This window comes from Stegostoma tigrinum, chromosome 46 (assembly GCF_030684315.1).
Source record: "Stegostoma tigrinum isolate sSteTig4 chromosome 46, sSteTig4.hap1, whole genome shotgun sequence".
NCBI classification, from domain to species: domain Eukaryota; kingdom Metazoa; phylum Chordata; class Chondrichthyes; order Orectolobiformes; family Stegostomatidae; genus Stegostoma; species Stegostoma tigrinum.
Genome location: NC_081399.1, coordinates 5975360 through 5993982, shown reverse-complemented (window position 1 = coordinate 5993982; position 18623 = coordinate 5975360). Strand labels below are relative to the sequence as shown.

Genomic DNA, 18623 nt, shown 5'->3' with positions numbered 1-18623 from the left:
CCACAAACGAACACAATATCATTGCACAGATTAAAACACAAATGAACAAAATTTATTATGCAAATGAAAATCTTCATTATGAAAAAAACGGAAGTTACTTGCACAAATTAAGATGCTTACTGCACAAATGATCAAAGGTATGTTATAAAAACGAATACATTTAAGGAAGAAGCGAACACAAGATTACAGATATGAACATCATTATTACACAAATGAACACATGGGTATTAGAGAAATTAGCACAATGCTGTTATTGAAGAAATGAGCACATGTTTATTGTATGCAATCGCGAGCTTCTTCGAGAAAGGAACATACATTACAATGAAACTAAAATGATCAAATAAAGTCATCAATTTGACGAGGTTGATGCTTTGATATTTGATATATATTATGAACTTGAACATAGTTTATTTACAATTTAATACAGGAACATTGTAATAAGTATTCGCCATTCAGCCCCTTGAGCCTGTTCTGCCAATCGATGAGATCATACCTGATCTGTGGCCGAACTGTGGGCTTTTAATCAACATTATATGCCTGTTTGACTTTCTCATTGACAGTTTATCGGTTAGTACTGGGAAGGAGCTGATTGGCATAAATGGTATCAAAAATGCTTGTTCTCAGAGTAACATTAATTACTGCATACACATGATCGACATCAATCTCCCTCTGCTAGACAAACACACACACATACATATGCACACACACAGACAGCCACACCTATGACTGCGCGATTTTTTGTGTGTGACATTTGAAGACCCCATGTTCAATTGCAGCAAGATCAGAACAATATCCTGCTTGAGCTGACAAGTGAGAAAGAACATCCACACCACTCAAATGCCAGGCCATTACTATCTGCAATAACATACAATCTAACCACCGCTCCTTGACATTCAGTGGTGTTACTCACTATATTTTTAGGGATAACATTGACACTAAAGTCAACTGCTTCTGCCACATAAACAAATTAGTGAGAAGACCAAGTCAGAGCTATGAATACTATGACGATTAGCTCAACCTCTGATGCCCTAAAGTATGTGCATCATCAACAAGATACAAATCAGGAATGTAATGGAATACTCCTCACTTGTCTGGTTGGGTTCATCGCCAATACACTCAATAATCTGGACGCTCTCTAATAAAAGGCAGACACTTGATTGGGTGCGACATCCACAAATATCTACTCCCTCCACCACAGATGCCCAGTAGCAGCAAAGTTTATCACCTACAGGATGCACTGTAAAAATTCACCCAGGCCCTTGGACAGCGCCTTCCAAACCCTTGATCACTTCCCTTGAGTAGGAGAAAGGCTACAAGAGAAAACCACACCATGCAAGTTCCGTCTGAGCCATTTGCAATCTTGACTCGGAAATATATCTTTGTTGCTTCACTGTCACTGGGTCAACGTCCTAGAATTGCCTCTGTAACAGCATTGTGGATCGACCGGCAGTACATGTACTGCAGCAGTTCAAGAAGGCAGCTCACCACCACCTTCTCAAGGGGACAGTAAAAGACACAAGAGTAAACACTGGCCCAACCAGCAACACCCATGTCCTCTAATTGAGTTAAGAGTGTTGAAGTTTCATTGCTATTATCATTTGAAGAATCCGTACAATGCAGAAACAGGCCATCAGCCCATTGAGTTTGCACTGTCCCTCTGAAAAGCATGCCACACAGACGGATCGCCCCAACACCCCCACCCCCATTCCACCAAACACATACTTACTTTCTCATCTAAATTCCCATTTTGCCAATTATGTGCTGTATTCCTGAAGGAGGAGACACTTCATTTCAGTCCATAGATACTGCTAGCGTTCCTTCGTAAGTAAAAGTGTAGTAAAATATAATACTGTTCTATGTGCGTTTACAATATAGCCGAAACAACATAATATTTAAGATTACCAGTATAAATTCTGAGAACCTGAATTTCGGATTCCCCAGTGAGTGGAATCCATATGTCAGCTCACCAATATAGGCAGCACACGAAAACATGTTTGTACCATTTGCTTCTGATAGCTCATTGTAAGAATATTTTTTATGGTATCAATGACGACTGTAAAGTAGAATACAGACAATTGTGACATGACCAACATACAGAATTTTTGCGCATGTTTTTTACACATAGTTAAAACCAATTCAATTAATACAATATGCTTGAAAGAAAATGATTCTCACAATGCCATCCAATTTCTTCAGAATGCCTTTGTCTCAGCATTTCCAGCAAGAGTTAGTTTTATCACAGATACCTGGGGTCGTGCACTTGAAGTCAAGCCCCACTCTTCTCACAGTTGTTGCAAAAGTTAATGATTTTGAAATGCACAAAGCTTTCCTCAATTGACCAGCCTTTTAGACTAAGATTAACAGAATGATTGGTGAAGACTTCTGTGCTGCATGGAACTTATAATTTATTGCAAGTAATTTGACACCAGGTACAGCTGTACTATTATGAGTCATCATCCTGCGAGACACTGAATAAAAATTCCAATCGAGCTAGAGACTTTGTTCCACACATACCCTCACATCCACACTTTCACAGCACAACAAGGCACACACGCACATGCACGAACACACACACACATGCGCGCGTTCACGTGCACACACACGCACACCACACACACACATGCGCGCGTTCACGTGCACACACACGCACACACACACACACGCACACACACACACACACACACACACACACACACACACACACACACACAAAGACACACACACACACACACACACACACACACACACACACACACACACACACACACACAAGACTACAATTTACTTTTCTTTCTCTCCTCCTACAATGTTCTACAATCTTAACTTTTCACTTGTTCCAGAGTTTGGCACATGGGACAATACATCAGCAATTACATTAAATTTTCCAGCATTGCGATGAATTTTTAAATTAAATGGTTCCAACAAAGAAACTTCATCAGACCTGCCTTGCATTCTTCATTCAACACATTTCAGCAAAGACCAATCGATTATGATAAGTGTAACTTTGCAGTTAATCGTTCTTCATTGGATGTCGACTTCAAAGTCCTGAAGAGGCAATAACAATCCCAAAGCTAATAAAATGTGAGGCTGGATGAACACAGCAGGCCCAGCAGCATCTCAGGAGCACAAAAGCTTACGTTTCGGGCCTGGACCCTTCATCTGAGAGGGGGATGGGGTGAAGGTTCTGGAATAAATAGGGAGAGAGGGGGAGGCGGACCGAAGATGGAGAGAAAAGAAGATAGGTGGAGAGGAGAGTATAGGTGGGGAGGTAGGGAGGGGATAGGTCAGTCCAAGGAAGACGGACAGGTCAAGGAGGTGGTATGAGGTTAGTAGGTAGGAGATGGAGGTGCGGCTTGGGGTGGGAGGAAGGGATGGGTGAGAGGAAGAACAGGTTAGGGAGGCAGAGACAGGTTGGACTGGTTTTGGGATGCAGTGGGTGGAGGGAAGAGCTGGGCTGGTTGTGTGGTGCAGTGGGGGGAGGGGACGAACTGGGCTGGTTTTGGGATGCTGTGGGGGAAGGGGAGATTTTGAAGCTGGTGAAGACCACATTGATACCATTGGGCTGCAGGGTTCCCAAGCGGAATATGAGTTGCTGTTCCTGCAACCTTCGGGTGGCATCATTGTGGCACTGCAGGAGGTCCATGATGGACATGTCATCTAGAGAATGGGAGGGGGAGTGGAAATGGTTTGCGACTGGGAGGTGCAGTTGTTTATTGCAAACCGAGCGGAGGTGTTCTGCAAAGTGGTCCCCAAGCCTCCACCTGGTTTCCCCAATGTAGAGGAAGCCACACCGGGTACAGTGGATGCAGTATACCACATTGGCAGATGTGCAGGTGAACCTCTGCTTAATGTGGAAAGTCTTCTTGGGGCCTGGGATAGGGGTGAGGGAGGAGGTGTGGGGGCAAGTGTAGCATTTCCTGCGGGCGCAGGGGAAGGTGCCGGGTGTGGTGGGGTTGGAGGGCAGTGTGGAGCGAACAAGGGAGTCACGGAGAGAGTGGTCTTTCCGGAAAGCAGACAGGGGTGGGGATGGAAAAATGTCTTGGGTGGTGGGTTCGAATTGTAGATGGTGGAAGTGTTGCAGATGATGCGTTGTATCGGAGGTTGGTGGGGTGGTGTGTGAGAACGAGAGGGATCCTCGTTGGGCTGTTGTGGCGGGGGCGGGGTGTGAGGGATGTGTTGCGGGAAATGCGGGAGACGCAGTCAAGGGCGTTCTCGACCACTGTCGGGGGAAAGTTGCGGTCCTTGAAGAACATCTGAGATGTGCGGGAGTTGAATGCCTCATCGTGGGAGCAGATGCGGCGGTGGCGGAGGAATTGGGAATAGGGGATGGAATTTTTGCAGGAGGGTGGGTGGGAGGATTTGCATTCTCGGTAGCTGTGGGAGTCGGCGGGCTTGAAATGGACATCAGTTGCAAGCTTGTTGCCAGTGATTTAGACTGAGAGATCCAGGAAGGTGAGGGATGTGCTGGAGATGGCCCAGGTGAACTGAAGGTTGGGGTGACAGGTGTTGGTGAAGTGGATGAACTGTTTGAGCTCCTCTGGGGAGCAAGAGGCGGCGCTGATACAGTCATCAATGTAACGGAGGAAGAGGTGGAGTTTGGGGCCTGTGTAGATGCGGAAGAGGGACTGTTCCACGTAACCTACAAAGAGGCAGGTTTAGCTGGGGCCCATGCGGGTGCCCATGGCCACCCCCTTAGTCTGTAGGAAGTGTGAGGAATCGAAAGAGAAGTTGTTGAAGGTGAGGACGAGTTCGGCTCGGCGGATGAGGGTGTCGGTGGAGGGCGACTGGTCGGGCCTGCGGGACAGGAAGAAGCGGAGGGCCTTGAGGACAGGAAGAAGCGGAGGGCGTTGAGGACAGGAAGAAGCGGAGGGCCTCCCAGACCTGAAACAATCCCAAAGCTTCTTTTTTTTCTCTATGTATTTTTCCTATGACTGTTATTGTTTCTAAGAGATGTAACATGCTGGTTTCTCTGTTCCTGATTCAGCATCCTGTTACAAGATAGCACACTGGCACAACACAGCAGCGTCAAATACCATTTTGAAAAGCCCAGAAAAATCAGGATGTCCAACACAGATTCACTTATTCAATACACATGAACACGCACACAAAAGCCGACAGATATGCCATCATCCTTTGACATGCTTTTGCTTGTTTCCTACACAAATTTATGAGAAGCACAATTCGGCAGCGATTTCCTTTTTATCAAAACTGTCCATTCCTGAAAATCTACTAATTTCTCATTTAGTCTAAGGGACGTGGAATACTATTAGAGTCTTTCCTGTTGCTGTTCTCATCAATATATGTGTGCCCATGTGTACGCCTGTGAGTGTTTGCATATGTGTGCCTGGTAGTGTGTGTCTTTATGCTTGTTTCTGTTTGTGTGTGTGGATATGAGTGTCTGTTTGTACATTTATGTTTGTGAATGTCTGCATATATGTGTGTCTCTGTGTGCTGTCCGTGTGAAAGTGTGTGTCTATCTGTCTGTGTTCTGCCTCTGCCTACGTATGCATCTCTGTGCGTCTCTCTCTCTATATGTGTGTCCATGTGTGTCCGAATGTCTCTCTCTCTCTCTCTCGGCGTGTGTGTCTGTCCACATGTGTTTCTGTCTGTGTATCTGTGCGAGTGACTGTCTATGTGTGTCCCTCGGTATATATGTGCGTGTATTTTATTTATATTAGTGTGTGCATTTCTTTGCATGCCATTTAATGTGTATGCGTCACGATTACTGCTCTAAGCCAGATCAGTTCCACATTTCAGAGGGAGCACAACATTTCTCCACATGAGTATGATCCACCCTGAGGGACCTCAGTCCGATTGCAATCCTTTGCAAATCGATATTGATGGTGTGTTCATGAGCCTGTGTTGTTGTTTGTGTGCATGCGTGCGTATGTCAGTGTGTGTGCTTGTCTCTGCATGAATGTGGGTGTGTCTGTGTCTGTGTGTCTGTGTGTGTGTTTGTCTCTGAGTGCATGTGGATGCGTCTGTGTGTGTGTTTGTCTCTGAGCGTATGTGGATGTGTCTGTGTCTGTGTGTCTGTGTGTGTGCTTGTCTCTGCGTGCATGTGGCTGTGTCTGTGCCTATGCCAGTGTGTGTGCTTGTGTGTATTTGCGAGTTGACAGTACTGTCGGTTTGAATGGTGGTGTGAGCTGATGTTCTCCCTCTGTGCCAAGTGTTGCGTTCACTGCTGTTTGTCATTTTTATAAATGACCTGGATGAGGACGTAGAAGGATGGTTTGGTAAATTTGCAGACGACACTAAGGTCGGTGGAGTTGTGGATAGTGATGAAGGATGTTGTAGGTTACAGAGAGACATAGATAAGCTGCAGAGCTGGTCTGAGGGGTGGAAAATGGAGTTTCATGCGGACAAATGTGAGGTGATGCATTTTGGTAGGAGTAACTGGAATGCAAAGTACAGGGCTAATGGTGAAATTCTTAGTAGTGTAGATGAGCAGAGGGATCGCGGTGTCCATGTACACAGATCCTTGAAAGTTGCCACTCAGGTTGACAGGGCTGTTAAGAAGGCATACAGTGTTTTAGCTTTTATTAATAGAGGGATTGAGTTCCGGAACCATGAGGTTATGCTGCAGCTGTACAAAACTCTGGTGCGCTCACACTTGGAGTAGTGCGTACAGTTCTGGGCACCGCATTATAAGAAGGATGTGGAAGCTTTGGAAAGGGTGCAGAGGAGATTTAGTAGGATGTTGCCTGGTACTGAGGGAAGGTCTTACGAGGAAAGGCAGAGGGACTTGAAGCTGTTTTCGTTAGAGAGAAGAAGGTTGAGAGGTGAATTAATTGAGACATATGAGATAATCAGAGGGTTAGTTACAGTGGCCTTTTTCCTCGGATGGTGACGGCGAGCATGAGGGGGCATAGCTTTAAATTGAGGGGTGAAAGATATAGGACAGATGTCAAAGGTAGTTTCTTTACTCAGAGAGTAGTAAGGGTATGGAACGCTTTGCCTGCAACGGTAATAGATTCGCCAACTTTAAGTACATTTAAGTCGTCATTAGACAAGCATATGGAAGTACATGGAATAGTGTAGGTTAGATGGGCTTCAGATTGGTATGACAGGTCGGCACAACATCGAGAGCTGAAGGGCCTGTACTGTGCTGTAATCGTCTATGTTCCATATGTTTTCTCTCCCTCTCTGACTGAGTCATCTGGGGTTTTAATGCTCTAGCAGTGGCATGGGGAGGCCAGTAGAGCAGCACTACATCACTTTCATCACATGGGAGCTCCGTTGTAGTGTTTTGATACCTTTCTCCACCACGACCGGAAACTTAAGTTTGAGACTGCATTGACATGGCAGTCGGTCGAAATGCTAAGCTTGATGCTGAAAAATAGAGTGTTCAGCATTTATAAGATAATAAAATGTGAGGCTGGATGAACACAGCAGGCCAAGCAGCATCTCAGGAGCACAAAAGCTGACGTTTCGGGCCTAGACCCTTCATCAGAGAGGGGGTTGGGGGGAGGGAACTGGAATAAATAGGGAGAGAGGGGGAGGCGGACCGAAGATGGAGAGTAAAGAAGATAGGTGGAGAGAGTGTAGGTGGGGAGGTAGGGAGGGGATAGGTCAGTCCAGGGAAGACGGACAGGTCAAGGAGGTGGGATGAGGTTAGTAGGTAGCTGGGGGTGCGGCTTGGGGTGGGAGGAAGGGATGGGTGAGAGGAAGAACCGGTTAGGGAGGCAGAGACAGGTTGGACTGGTTTTGGGATGCAGTGGGTGGGGGGGAAGAGCTGGGCTGGTTGTGTGGTGCAGTGGGGGGAGGGGACGAACTGGGCTGGTTTAGGGATGCAGTAGGAGAAGGGGAGATTTTGAAACTGGTGAAGTCCACATTGATACCATATGGCTGCAGGGTTCCCAGGCGGAATATGAGTTGCTGTTCCTGCAACCTTCGGGTGGCATCATTGTGGCACTGCAGGAGGCCCATGATGGACATGTCATCTAGAGAATGGGAGGGGGAGTGGAAATGGTTTGCGACTGGGAGGTGCAGTTGTTTGTTGCGGACTGAGCGGAGGTGTTCTGCAAAGTCGTCCCCAAGCCACCGCTTGGTTTCCCCAATGTAGAGGAAGCTGCACCGGGTACAGTGGATGCAGTATACCACATTGGCAGATGTGCAGGTGAACCTCTGCTTAATGTGGAATGTCATCTTGGGGCCTGGGATGGGGGTGAGGGAGGAGGTGTGGGGACAAGTGTAGCATTTCATGCGGTTGCAGGGGAAGGTGCCGGGTGTGGTGGGGTTGGAGGGCAGTGTGGAGCGAACAACGGAGTCACGGAGAGAGTGGTCTCTCCGGAAAGCTGACAGGGGAGGGGATGGAAAAATGTCTTGGGTGTTGGGGTCGGATTGTAAATGGCGGAAGTGTCGGAGGATAATGCGTTGTATCCGGAGGTTGGTAGGGTGGTGTGTGAGAACGAGGGGGATCCTCTTGGGGCGGTTGTGGCGGGGGCGGGGTGTGAGGGATGTGTTGCGGGAAATACGGGAGACGCAGTCAAGGGCGTTCTCGATCACTGTGGGGGGAAAGTTGCGGTCCTTGAAGAACTTGGACATCTGGGATGTGCGGGAGTGGAATGTCTTATCGTGGGAGCAGATGCGGCGGAGGCGGAGGAATTGGGAATAGGGGATGAATTTTTGCAGGAGGGTGGGTGGGAGGAGGTGTATTCCAGGTAGCTGTGGGAGTCGGTGGGCTTGAAATGGACATCAGTTACAAGTTGGTTGCCTGAGATGGAGACTGAGAGGTTCAGGAAGGTGAGGGATGTGCTGGAGATGGCCCAGGTGAACTGAAGGTTGGGGTGGAAGGTGTTGGTGAAGTGGATGAACTGTTCGAGCTCCTCTGGGGAGCAAGAGGCGGCGCTGATACAGTCATCAATGTACCGGAGGAAGAGGTGGGGTTTTGGGCCTGTGTAGGTGCGGAAGAGGGACTGTTCCACGTAACCTACAAAGAGGCAGGTATAGCTGGGGCCCATGCGGGTGCCCATGGCCACCCCCTTAGTCTGTAGGAAGTGGGAGGAGTCAAAAGAGAAGTTGTTGAGTGTGAGGACGAGTTCAGCTAGGCGGATGAGAGTGTCGGTGGAGGGGGACTGGTCGGGCCTGCGGGACAGGAAGAAGCGGAGGCTCTTGAGGCCATCTCCATGCGGAATGCAGGTGTACAGGGACTGGACGTCCATGGTGAATATGAGGTGTTGGGGGCCAGGGAATTGGATGTCCTGGAGGAGGTGGAGGGCGTGGGTGGTGTCACGGACGTAGGTGGGGAGTTCCTGGACCAAAGGGGAGAAAATGGAGTCCCGATAGGTGGAGATGAGTTCGGTGGGGCAGGAGCAGGCTGAGACGATGGGTCGACCAGGGCAGGCAGGTTTGTGGATTTTGGGAAGAAGATAGAAACGGGCCGTGCGGGGTTGGGGAACAATGAGGTTGGAGGCTGTGGGTGGGAGGTCCCCTGTGGTGATGAGGTCGTGAATGGTGTTGGAGATGATGGTTTGGTGCTCGGGTGTGGGGTCATGATCGAGGAGGCGGTAGGAGGTGGTGTCGGAGAGTTGGCGTCTGGCCTCGGCGATGTAGAGGTCAGTGCGCCATACTACCACTGCGCCACCCTTGTCTGCGGGTTTGATGGTGAGGTTGGGGTTGGAGCGGAGGGAGCAGAGGGCTGCCCGTTCTGCGGGGGAGAGGTTGGAGTGGGTGAGAGGGGTGGAGAGTTTGAGGCGGTCAACAACTTCTCTTTTGACTCCTCCCACTTCCTACAGACTAAGGCGGTGGACATGGGCACCCGCATGGGTCCCAGCTATGCCTGCCTCTTTGTAGGTTACGTGGAACAGTCCCTCTTCCGCACCTACACAGGCCCCAAACCCCACCTCTTCCTCCGGTACATTGATGACTGTATCGGCGCCGCCTCTTGCTCCCCAGAGGAGCTCGAACAGTTCATCCACTTCACCAACACCTTCCACCCCAACCTTCAGTTCACCTGGGCCATCTCCAGCACATCCCTCACCTTCCTGGACCTCTCAGTCTCCATCTCAGGCAACCAACTTGTAACTGATGTCCATTTCATGCCCACCGACTCCCACAGCTACCTGGAATACACCTCCTCCCACCCACACTCCTGCAAAAATTCCATCCCCTATTCCCAATTCCTCCGCCTCCGCCGCATCTGCTCCCACGATAAGACATTCCACTCCCGCACATCCCAGATGTCCACGTTCTTCAAGGACCGCAACTTTCCCCCCACAGTGATCGAGAACGCCCTTGACCGCGTCTCCCGTATTTCCCGCAACACATCCCTCACACCCCGCCCCCGCCACAACCGCCCCAAAAGGATCCCCCTCGTTCTCACACACCACCCTACCAACCTCCGGATACAACGCATTATCCTCCGACACTTCCGCCATTTACAATCCGACCCCACCACCCAAGACAGTTTTCCATCCCCTCCCCTGTCAGCTTTCCGGAGAGACCACTCTCTCCGTGACTCCGTTGTTCGCTCCACACTGCCCTCCAACCCCACCACACCCGGCATCTTCCCCTGCAACCGCAGGAAATGTTACACTTGTCCCCACACCTCCTCCCTCACCCCCATCCCAGGCCCCAAGATGACATTCCACATTAAGCAGAGGTTCACCTGCACATCTGCCAATGTGGTATACTGCATCCACTGTACCCGGTGCGGCTTTCTCTACATTGAGGAAACCAAGCGGAGGCTTGGGGACCGCTTTGCAGAACACCTCCGCTCAGTCCGCAACAAACAACTGCACCTCCCAGTCGCAAACCATTTCCACTCCCCCTCCCATTCTCTAGATGACATGTCCATCATGGGCCTCCTGCAGTGCCACAATGATGCCACCCGAAGGTTGCAGGAACAGCAACTCATATTCCGCCTGGGAACCCTGCAGCCATATGGTATCAATGTGGACTTCACCAGTTTCAAAATCTCCCCTTCTCCTACTGCATCCCTAAACCAGCCCAGTTCGTCCCCTCCCCCCACTGCACCACACAACCAGCCCAGCTCTTCCCCCCCTCCCACTGCATCCCAAAACCAGTCCAACCTGTCTCTGCCTCCCTAACCGGTTCTTCCTCTCACCCATCCCTTCCTCCCACCCCAAGCCGCACCCCCAGCTACCTACTGACCTCATCCCACCTCCTTGACCTGTCCGTCTTCCCTGGACTGACCTATCCCCTCCCTACCTCCCCACCTACACTCTCTCCACCTATCTTCTTTACTCTCCATCTTCGGTCCGCCTCCCCCTCTCTCCCTATTTATTCCAGTTCCCTCCCCCCATCCCCCTCTCTGATGAAGGGTCTAGGCCCGAAACGTCAGCTTTTGTGCTCCTGAGATGCTGCTTGGCCTGCTGTGTTCATACAGCCTCACATTTTATTATCTTGGAATTCTCCAGCATCTGCAGTTCCCATTACCTCTGTTCAGCATTTATGTTCATTTGTATGTTTTCTTCTCTCAAGATGGAAGGAATTCATATGTTATTAGATATTTTGGTGTGTGACTGAACTTCGTTCTGAACCAAGACAATTTTGCCACATTAATAAATGCTTGGTTGCTGGGTTCTGGTAACAGCATCTAATCACCTGCCACAATTTCTCACATTGAAACACATCATAGTTGGCTGCTATGTCATTATTATGGCGTCTGTTGGATTGTTACTAAGAAATGAGATCATGCATCTAACAATAAAACGCTTTCTGATGATCCATTCTGTTTAATTTACTCAGAATCCTTCAAAGGACTTGATTGTGTTGAGAGCTGACAGCCTGTTCCAATTTGAAAGGAAGTACCAAGTAGGAAATTCTATTTCCCTGTACAATTCATTTCGATTATGCTTTCATAAGTAATCCGAAGGTTCCCAGCTCAACTCTCTCCCTGCACTGGGAAAGGGCGTTGTGTTCGGAACATGATTGAATACGCTGCAGTTTCTTAGATGAAAACAGCTCCAATAACGGTCAAGAAACTTGACACCACCCAGGACAAAGCAGCCCGCTTGATTTGCACTTCATCCACAAGCACCCAGTCCCTCCACCACCGACACGGTCGTAGCAGTGCGTACGATCGACAAGATGTACTGCAGGAATTCTTGTGTCAGGAACGTCTTCACGGTGAATCCAGCTGTCACTTCTGCTCCCGGATTGAATTCTTTTGTCAGGAGCATTAACGAGTTGTGACGTAGGTACCTTAAATTTAGATGGAGCATGCTCTCAGTTTTAGATAATTCTGTGAGAGTCAGTGATTCGTTGAGAGCTGAAAGCTGTTCTTTTTGCATATGGCAGTTGGCTCTCCCCCAATTTTCCACATGCCTTCACCTTTTGTACTTTTGAAGTTATGACAATTTCTTAGAATAGGTGTTATGTTGTCAAAACTATCAGATTTAATTTTTTGGCATCAGAAGATCTGCTTCAAATTAATTGTCCAAATTTAAAAGCCTGGTGATTGGTAAAAATGCTGCTTTGCCTTTGAACACTATAGACTTTTGTTATAAATGTTTTATTTCAGGTGATCTGTGCACCTGCAAACCCATAGACATCCTTCTCAAATCTATAAGCAGAGAGAAACCACATCATCTTTTAAACGGACCATGCACTGCTTCCCGGTAGCATTTTACAAACACCAACATTTTACAAATGCCTATATCTTACAAATACCAAATTCCACCTTTCCGTGTTCCAGTCCACAAGGACTCTACCCAACTTCACAACAGGAATGTATGTCCAGGACACATTGCAGGTGATAATAACAGTGAAATATCTTCAGTTTAACACCAGTTATAATGACCACCAGATCGACAGCTACCATAACCTCCAGGTAGAGAGTAGGGCAAGAGGATAAAAATGCAATTTTGGCCAAATAGGATAATAATCATGAAAAAAACAGTGGAAGACAAACAGGAGAAAATACAGTGAAATGAGAGATAATAAAGCGTAGGACTGGATGAACACAGCAGGCCAAGCAGCATCAGAGGGACAGGAAAGCTGACGTTTCGGGTCTAGACACTTACTATCCAAGGTACACTGAAATACTGATTGGAAATTCCTACTGCCTGTTGCAGACAGCAACAATAAGATCTTACGGCATAAAACAGGCCACATGTGGAGTGGAAGCTGTTAGGGTTGAGTGAGTTTCAATTTTAAGGCTTTCACCTCCTGCTCAGGTTGTCTTCCAGCCAAATCACTCAAGAACTTATGAAATGTGTCAGACATGAGCTCACAGCCTCTTCTCAGAGAGCGAAATGAGCAGAACTCCATTGGAAACCACAGTTCTGACTCAGTGCAAGGACTGGCGACTGGATTGACCAAAATCTTCCTTCTCCTTGGATCAGGTCATCTCTTGGTCTTGGCATCGAACCAAATCGTGATAACAGACTCAACAGGGCCGGGAAGCCAGTTCTTCAGAACGTGCGTAAGATTTCAAGCAATCGTTCTCCACCTGCTTTACACAAATGCAGCATACCAGAGTATGCCCGGATCCCTCAGTGACAAGGTGTGAGTGTTAGGGCTGCTGAGATATTTACAGTGTAAATTTACACAAATGTCTCAATGTGCAGTGTTCAGGAAGGCAATCTGTCAAGATGTGAATCCGCTGCCCAGAGACAGTGAGGAGGCGAGAATTGCCCGAAGGGCTGATAGTTTGGTCAACGTTAAAAGTCAAAACTGGTCACAAAACCCTCTATTCCTTGGCGTAACTGAAAAAATAAATCTGTTCCGTAACTAAAATGAACAAATGATTCAGCATCTATTGCCATTTTCAGAGGAGCTCCTGATTTCTTGCACCTTTTTGTATCGCTCCTCAGTGGCCTGGCTCTAATCCTCAGAGTATGCTCCCATATTCTAGTATCCCCAAACAGTTTAAACAGCTTGTCTTTATCAACTCTCTCTTGTTAATATTTTAAAGACTACGAGGAGATTATCTCTTAACCTTCAATATTCCAGAGGAAACAGGTCTCATTTGTGTGAAAAGTACAGAAATTGCTCAAAAAGTCTGTAGCATCTGTGCGACAGAAAGCAGAGTTCGCGTTTTGCGTCCAGTGACACTTCTTAAGAACGAAATTTCCTGATCTCTCCTCAGACCTAAAAAAATCACGTGAAACTGGCACAGGTGGCAGAGCACCGAGGTCAGAAAATGCTGCAGCAGCAGTGAAGTTGAGAGTCTCTGTCAGTGGAGAATTGTACCTAGAACACTATTCAGTGAATTGCTATCACTGTTCCCGTGTCTGCATAAAGCTGATTAGTCAGTGATTTGGAGTTGCTATTGCTCAGAGGATAAAACCAGGGAGCAGATCAGCAGCAGAATAAAACAACTTCAGTTATCTTAACTTCATACCAGGTCTGCCAATAAAAGCAAGAATGATGGAGAACACCTTCTCCACGTGCTGAACTAGTCGATACATTTTTCCATGTGAAGTGACTTGCCCCTTCAGGCACATGACAAGCACCTTGTTTGAAACCCTGAACTGATGCATACCCAGAGACGTTGCTTTATACTGTGTGGAAGCTCCTTGGGGAGATCCAGACTACAGCATTGATCAACTTATTATTTCAAATTTCTGTAAATGAGCAATCTGTTTGAAAGAGCCAGTTTAATCCCGATGATGAAGGAGTGCTTTGCTGAGTGTGAGATGTTAACATGATAACATCCCATTGATTTCTATACTTTTATAAATTAAAGTCTTTTATCTGCATTTGATTCCTATACAGAGACTTTAATTTATAGAAGTAAATTCTTATCTACCTACACATAGGTATGCAGGCACTGCCCTGAAGCTTCCTGCCCAACTAGGAATGCAGTGTAAAGCTTTTGTAATTCCTTATCTTCTCACACATCGGTAAGCAGACACTGTCTTAAGCTTCCTGACTGAATTAAAATTAGAATCAAACTTTTTCAAATAGGGTTAGGCAGGGAAAATTCGCAAAGGCGTGAAACTTCTAAAGCATGTAACTTCTGTCGCTGACAAAGGGGCCAGGGCACTGACTTCGTTCTAGCCAGACACACTGGCAACTCGAAATCACAATCTGTCCCAGACAACAACTCGAAATCGCCTCCTGCCATGAGCAGCTACTTCACGAGCAATCGATACTATATCCTGGTCTTTTATGTTGTTGATGTAATAATTGTTTGGTATCCTGTTTTTGTCTGTTGTAGGAACTGTTTTATGTATCATGCCATTGTAAATTGTGAAATCGTTTAATGTATCATGTCTTTTATAAAGTATAAAAAGCGGGGACTGTCCGCTGCTCGGGGAGAATTGCTTGTGAGACTCTGCACTCTGTGCTGGGTTAAGTACAGTGATTCTCCACAGCTTGTACTTGCTTGGTAATAAAGGGATTTGTGTTTTTCTGAACAGGCCAGTGCCTTGTTATTGCAGCAAGTTCGTGAGGGTGTCCGGAAACGAACTTGACCAGTGCATCACAATGAAATAACAAAAACAGAACCTGGAAACTGGCAGCAATAATGCTGTCCACTCAAATACCATGATCCCATCCCATGGTCAAATTATTTCAATGGATGAAAATATGTATCCAACCTGTCATTTTGTACTCTTGGTTGGAAGCTGCCTTCTTTAAACAAGAACATTTCAATCACAGATTGAAACATGAGTCTTCTCACGCATTGGCCTTATCTTTATTATCATCGCCCATCCAGATTGATCACAGCAGTTGGGATAAATCCTTCTGGAAATGTTGATCAGCGAGTTTTCAGTTGTAACAATGCATCAACATGTTAAGCATGAAATATCATGTGGAAAAAGATGGGGGCCAAAAGGAACAAGCAGTCTAAGCAGTTCACTGGAGCCAATGATATGACAGAGGAACTAAATGGATATTTTGCTTCTTTCTGTGCTGAGTTAGTGCTGAGAATCTGAGCAGTGTAGTGAACTGTAAAGAAGAGGTGCTAAAAAGGCGGGCAGTTCTCCAGGTACAGAAATCGATGAACCCTGATGGAAGGCATCCGAGATTGTGGAGACAGTTAAGGGAGAGATTTAAAAAGTTATTGGCAGAAATTTTTCAGGTTTCGAGAGGGTTCGTCCTGGTGCTCAGAAGCTGGCAAATGTAAAATTGATGTTCAAGGAAAGGGCAAACGACAACCCCCCAAAAATTTGTAGTCCTGTTAGTTTAACACTAACAGTGGGAAATCTGATTGAGGACACAATACTGGAAAAATTGAATATATACCCAGAGAAAAATAAAGTAATACTGGCCAGTCTTATTCCAGCTTCAGGTGTTATTGAGAGAGGCTGTATCAAACTCAGAATTTATAAATAAAAGATCAAAGGGACACATCACTGTCCTAAACCAACCTAAGATGCTGTTAAATCTTCAAACAGTTAGAGGGCTTTAAGTGATTAATTTGTATATGTAAATCCTCAATTTCCTTTGAAGTCACTGCCCCGACAGAACTAAAGGTTTCATCAGGGAAAGAAGAGGTGACATTTTAGGTCAGGAAATGTATGTTAGGTGTGAGACCTTGTTTAAAATCTGTTCGTGTTTTGTCTTTATTTAGAGTCGGGCTAGTTCAATTTCAAATTTAGAAAATTATAAAATGCCACGTTGACTGAATATCTGTCAACTGTGTGTTTTTTGAACAAAATAGAATGTGTCTGCAAATACAAATTCATCCCATTGATTCACATGTATGTGTTTGTGTGCATGTGTGTGTGTCTGTGTGTGTGTGTGTGTATGTGTGTGTGTCTGTGTGTGTGTGTGTGTGTGTGTGTATGTGTGTGTGTGTCTGTGTGTGTGTGTGTGTGTGTGTGTGTGTGTGTGTGTGTGTGTGTGTGTGTGTGTGTGTGTGTGTGTGTGTGCGTGCGCACATGTGTGTGTGTGGAAGAGTGAGTTTGTGGTTGTGTGTGAGAGAGAGGAGTGAGAGAGTGTGTGTGCATGAGATAAGGAAGAAGGCAGAGAGTGTGTGTGTGTCGAAAGGCTAGACAGAGATAGCATGAGTGAGTGTGTGTGTGTGTGTGTGTGTGTTTGAGAGACAGTGTATGTATGGCATAGGGTCTATGTGAAAGACTGTATCAGAGAGTAACTGTGTGCACGAGAGAGGATCTGAGTGAAAGTGTATGTGTGTGCCCCTGTGTGTGAAAGAGACTGCGAGAGAGAATGTGTGTATGTGTGTGTGCGTGTATTTGTGTGAGTATGTGAGTATGTGTGCATGTATGTGACACAGGCATGCATACTCATAGACGAAATACAATAGATGCGAGGTGAATGTTGGGACGTTGTTTATTTGATGTATGTTATTGCCTGGTATACATACACACTGCCAAACTGTGTAGATGGCAGTAAAATGGGCAGTTGATACCTGTCTGTGGGATAGGGCTGAACGTCAGAAAGATATCAAGATGCTTGTGGGCGAGGATGGATAGGTGGCAGATGGAATCCAATGTGGAGAAATGTGACGTGATAGATTTCGGTCGGAAGAGTAGAGGCAATAAAACATTTTAGATTCCAAATCAAAAAGCAGTAGGAACGCGAGGAAAGACATGGACTTATGGTGTCACTTTAGTTCGATAAGTTGAGAAATATCTCATAAAGACCTTGTCAATTGGGCTCTGTTCATCGTGGCAGAGACGGCGAGGGCAACAAACAGCTATTGTCCTTTTAGAAAGCGCTATGTTGTCTTCATCTTGAACATGTTTCCCGTTGTGGAAACTGCACGATAAGTAGAATTATGGGGACAATTGAGACAAATTGAGTCAATCAAATTTACAAGGAAGCTCCCAGTGATGAGTATGCTCAGCACACATTATCAGTCAGAGGAGTTGGAGCTGCAGCTTTAGTTCGAGCTGAAGGAAGTTCTGCTGAGGATGGATCAGAGTGAAATCTCTAACATGAGGCAAGTTCTGGGCTGTATTAGAGGAAACCAAAGTTCACCACTAACAGAGAGATAGAGAATGAGACAACTGAGATTTTAAATGGTTTGGTTAACGGAGTGACAGCTATGCGACGAAAATAGGGATTTCAGGCAGCAAGTGATAAGCATCTAGAATGTCCTGACTGAGAGTTTGCAGAAGGAATGTTCGATTGAGATAGGATGGCAAATGGTAAGTTGTCCGTCATTGTAAGAAGATTTTCACTCGCTTTGTCTCTCAACCCCTGTCTTTCTGTCACTTTCTCTCTCACACCTCTCTCAGCTTTCTCTGTCGACCTCTCACTGCCACCTTTTTCTCTCGAACAGCTTTCTCTCTCACCCTATCATTTTCTGTCACACTTTCCCTTTTTCTCCCAAATTCCCTCTATCTTTTTTCCCCTTTCTCTCTCATGCTGTCCCTCTCTTGCTATTTCTTGCTTTCTCCTTCTGTTTCTCACCTAATCTCTCACTCACCTTTTCTCATTCTCTCACCATTTCATAATAACTTGTACGGTCTTTCTATCTCACTCCTCTCTCTCTCATCCTCTCTCTCGTCCTTTCTGGATTTCCCTCTCCTTTCTGGCCCTTTCTCAATCTTCCTGTTTTTCTCTGTATTTCTCAACATTTCTCTCTCTCACTTTCTCTCTCTTTTTCTCATTCTCCAGCTAAATTCCGGTCATGAAGAGAGTGTCACTGAATGAACTGATGCAACTGTGAGTTGACAAGCAGCGCACCCTTTGTTTTAGCAGGTAAACTGGTGAGGCTTGTATCTCTTACGTAATGT

At 46.5% G+C, this 18623-nt stretch overlaps 1 protein-coding gene across 1 annotated transcript in view; it reads right to left on the bottom strand.

The window, feature by feature from the left end:
• Nucleotides 1–18623, bottom strand: part of LOC125449600 (NACHT, LRR and PYD domains-containing protein 6-like) — a 92780-nt gene that overhangs the window by 54925 nt on the left and 19232 nt on the right. The gene's annotated exons all lie outside the window — the stretch shown is intronic.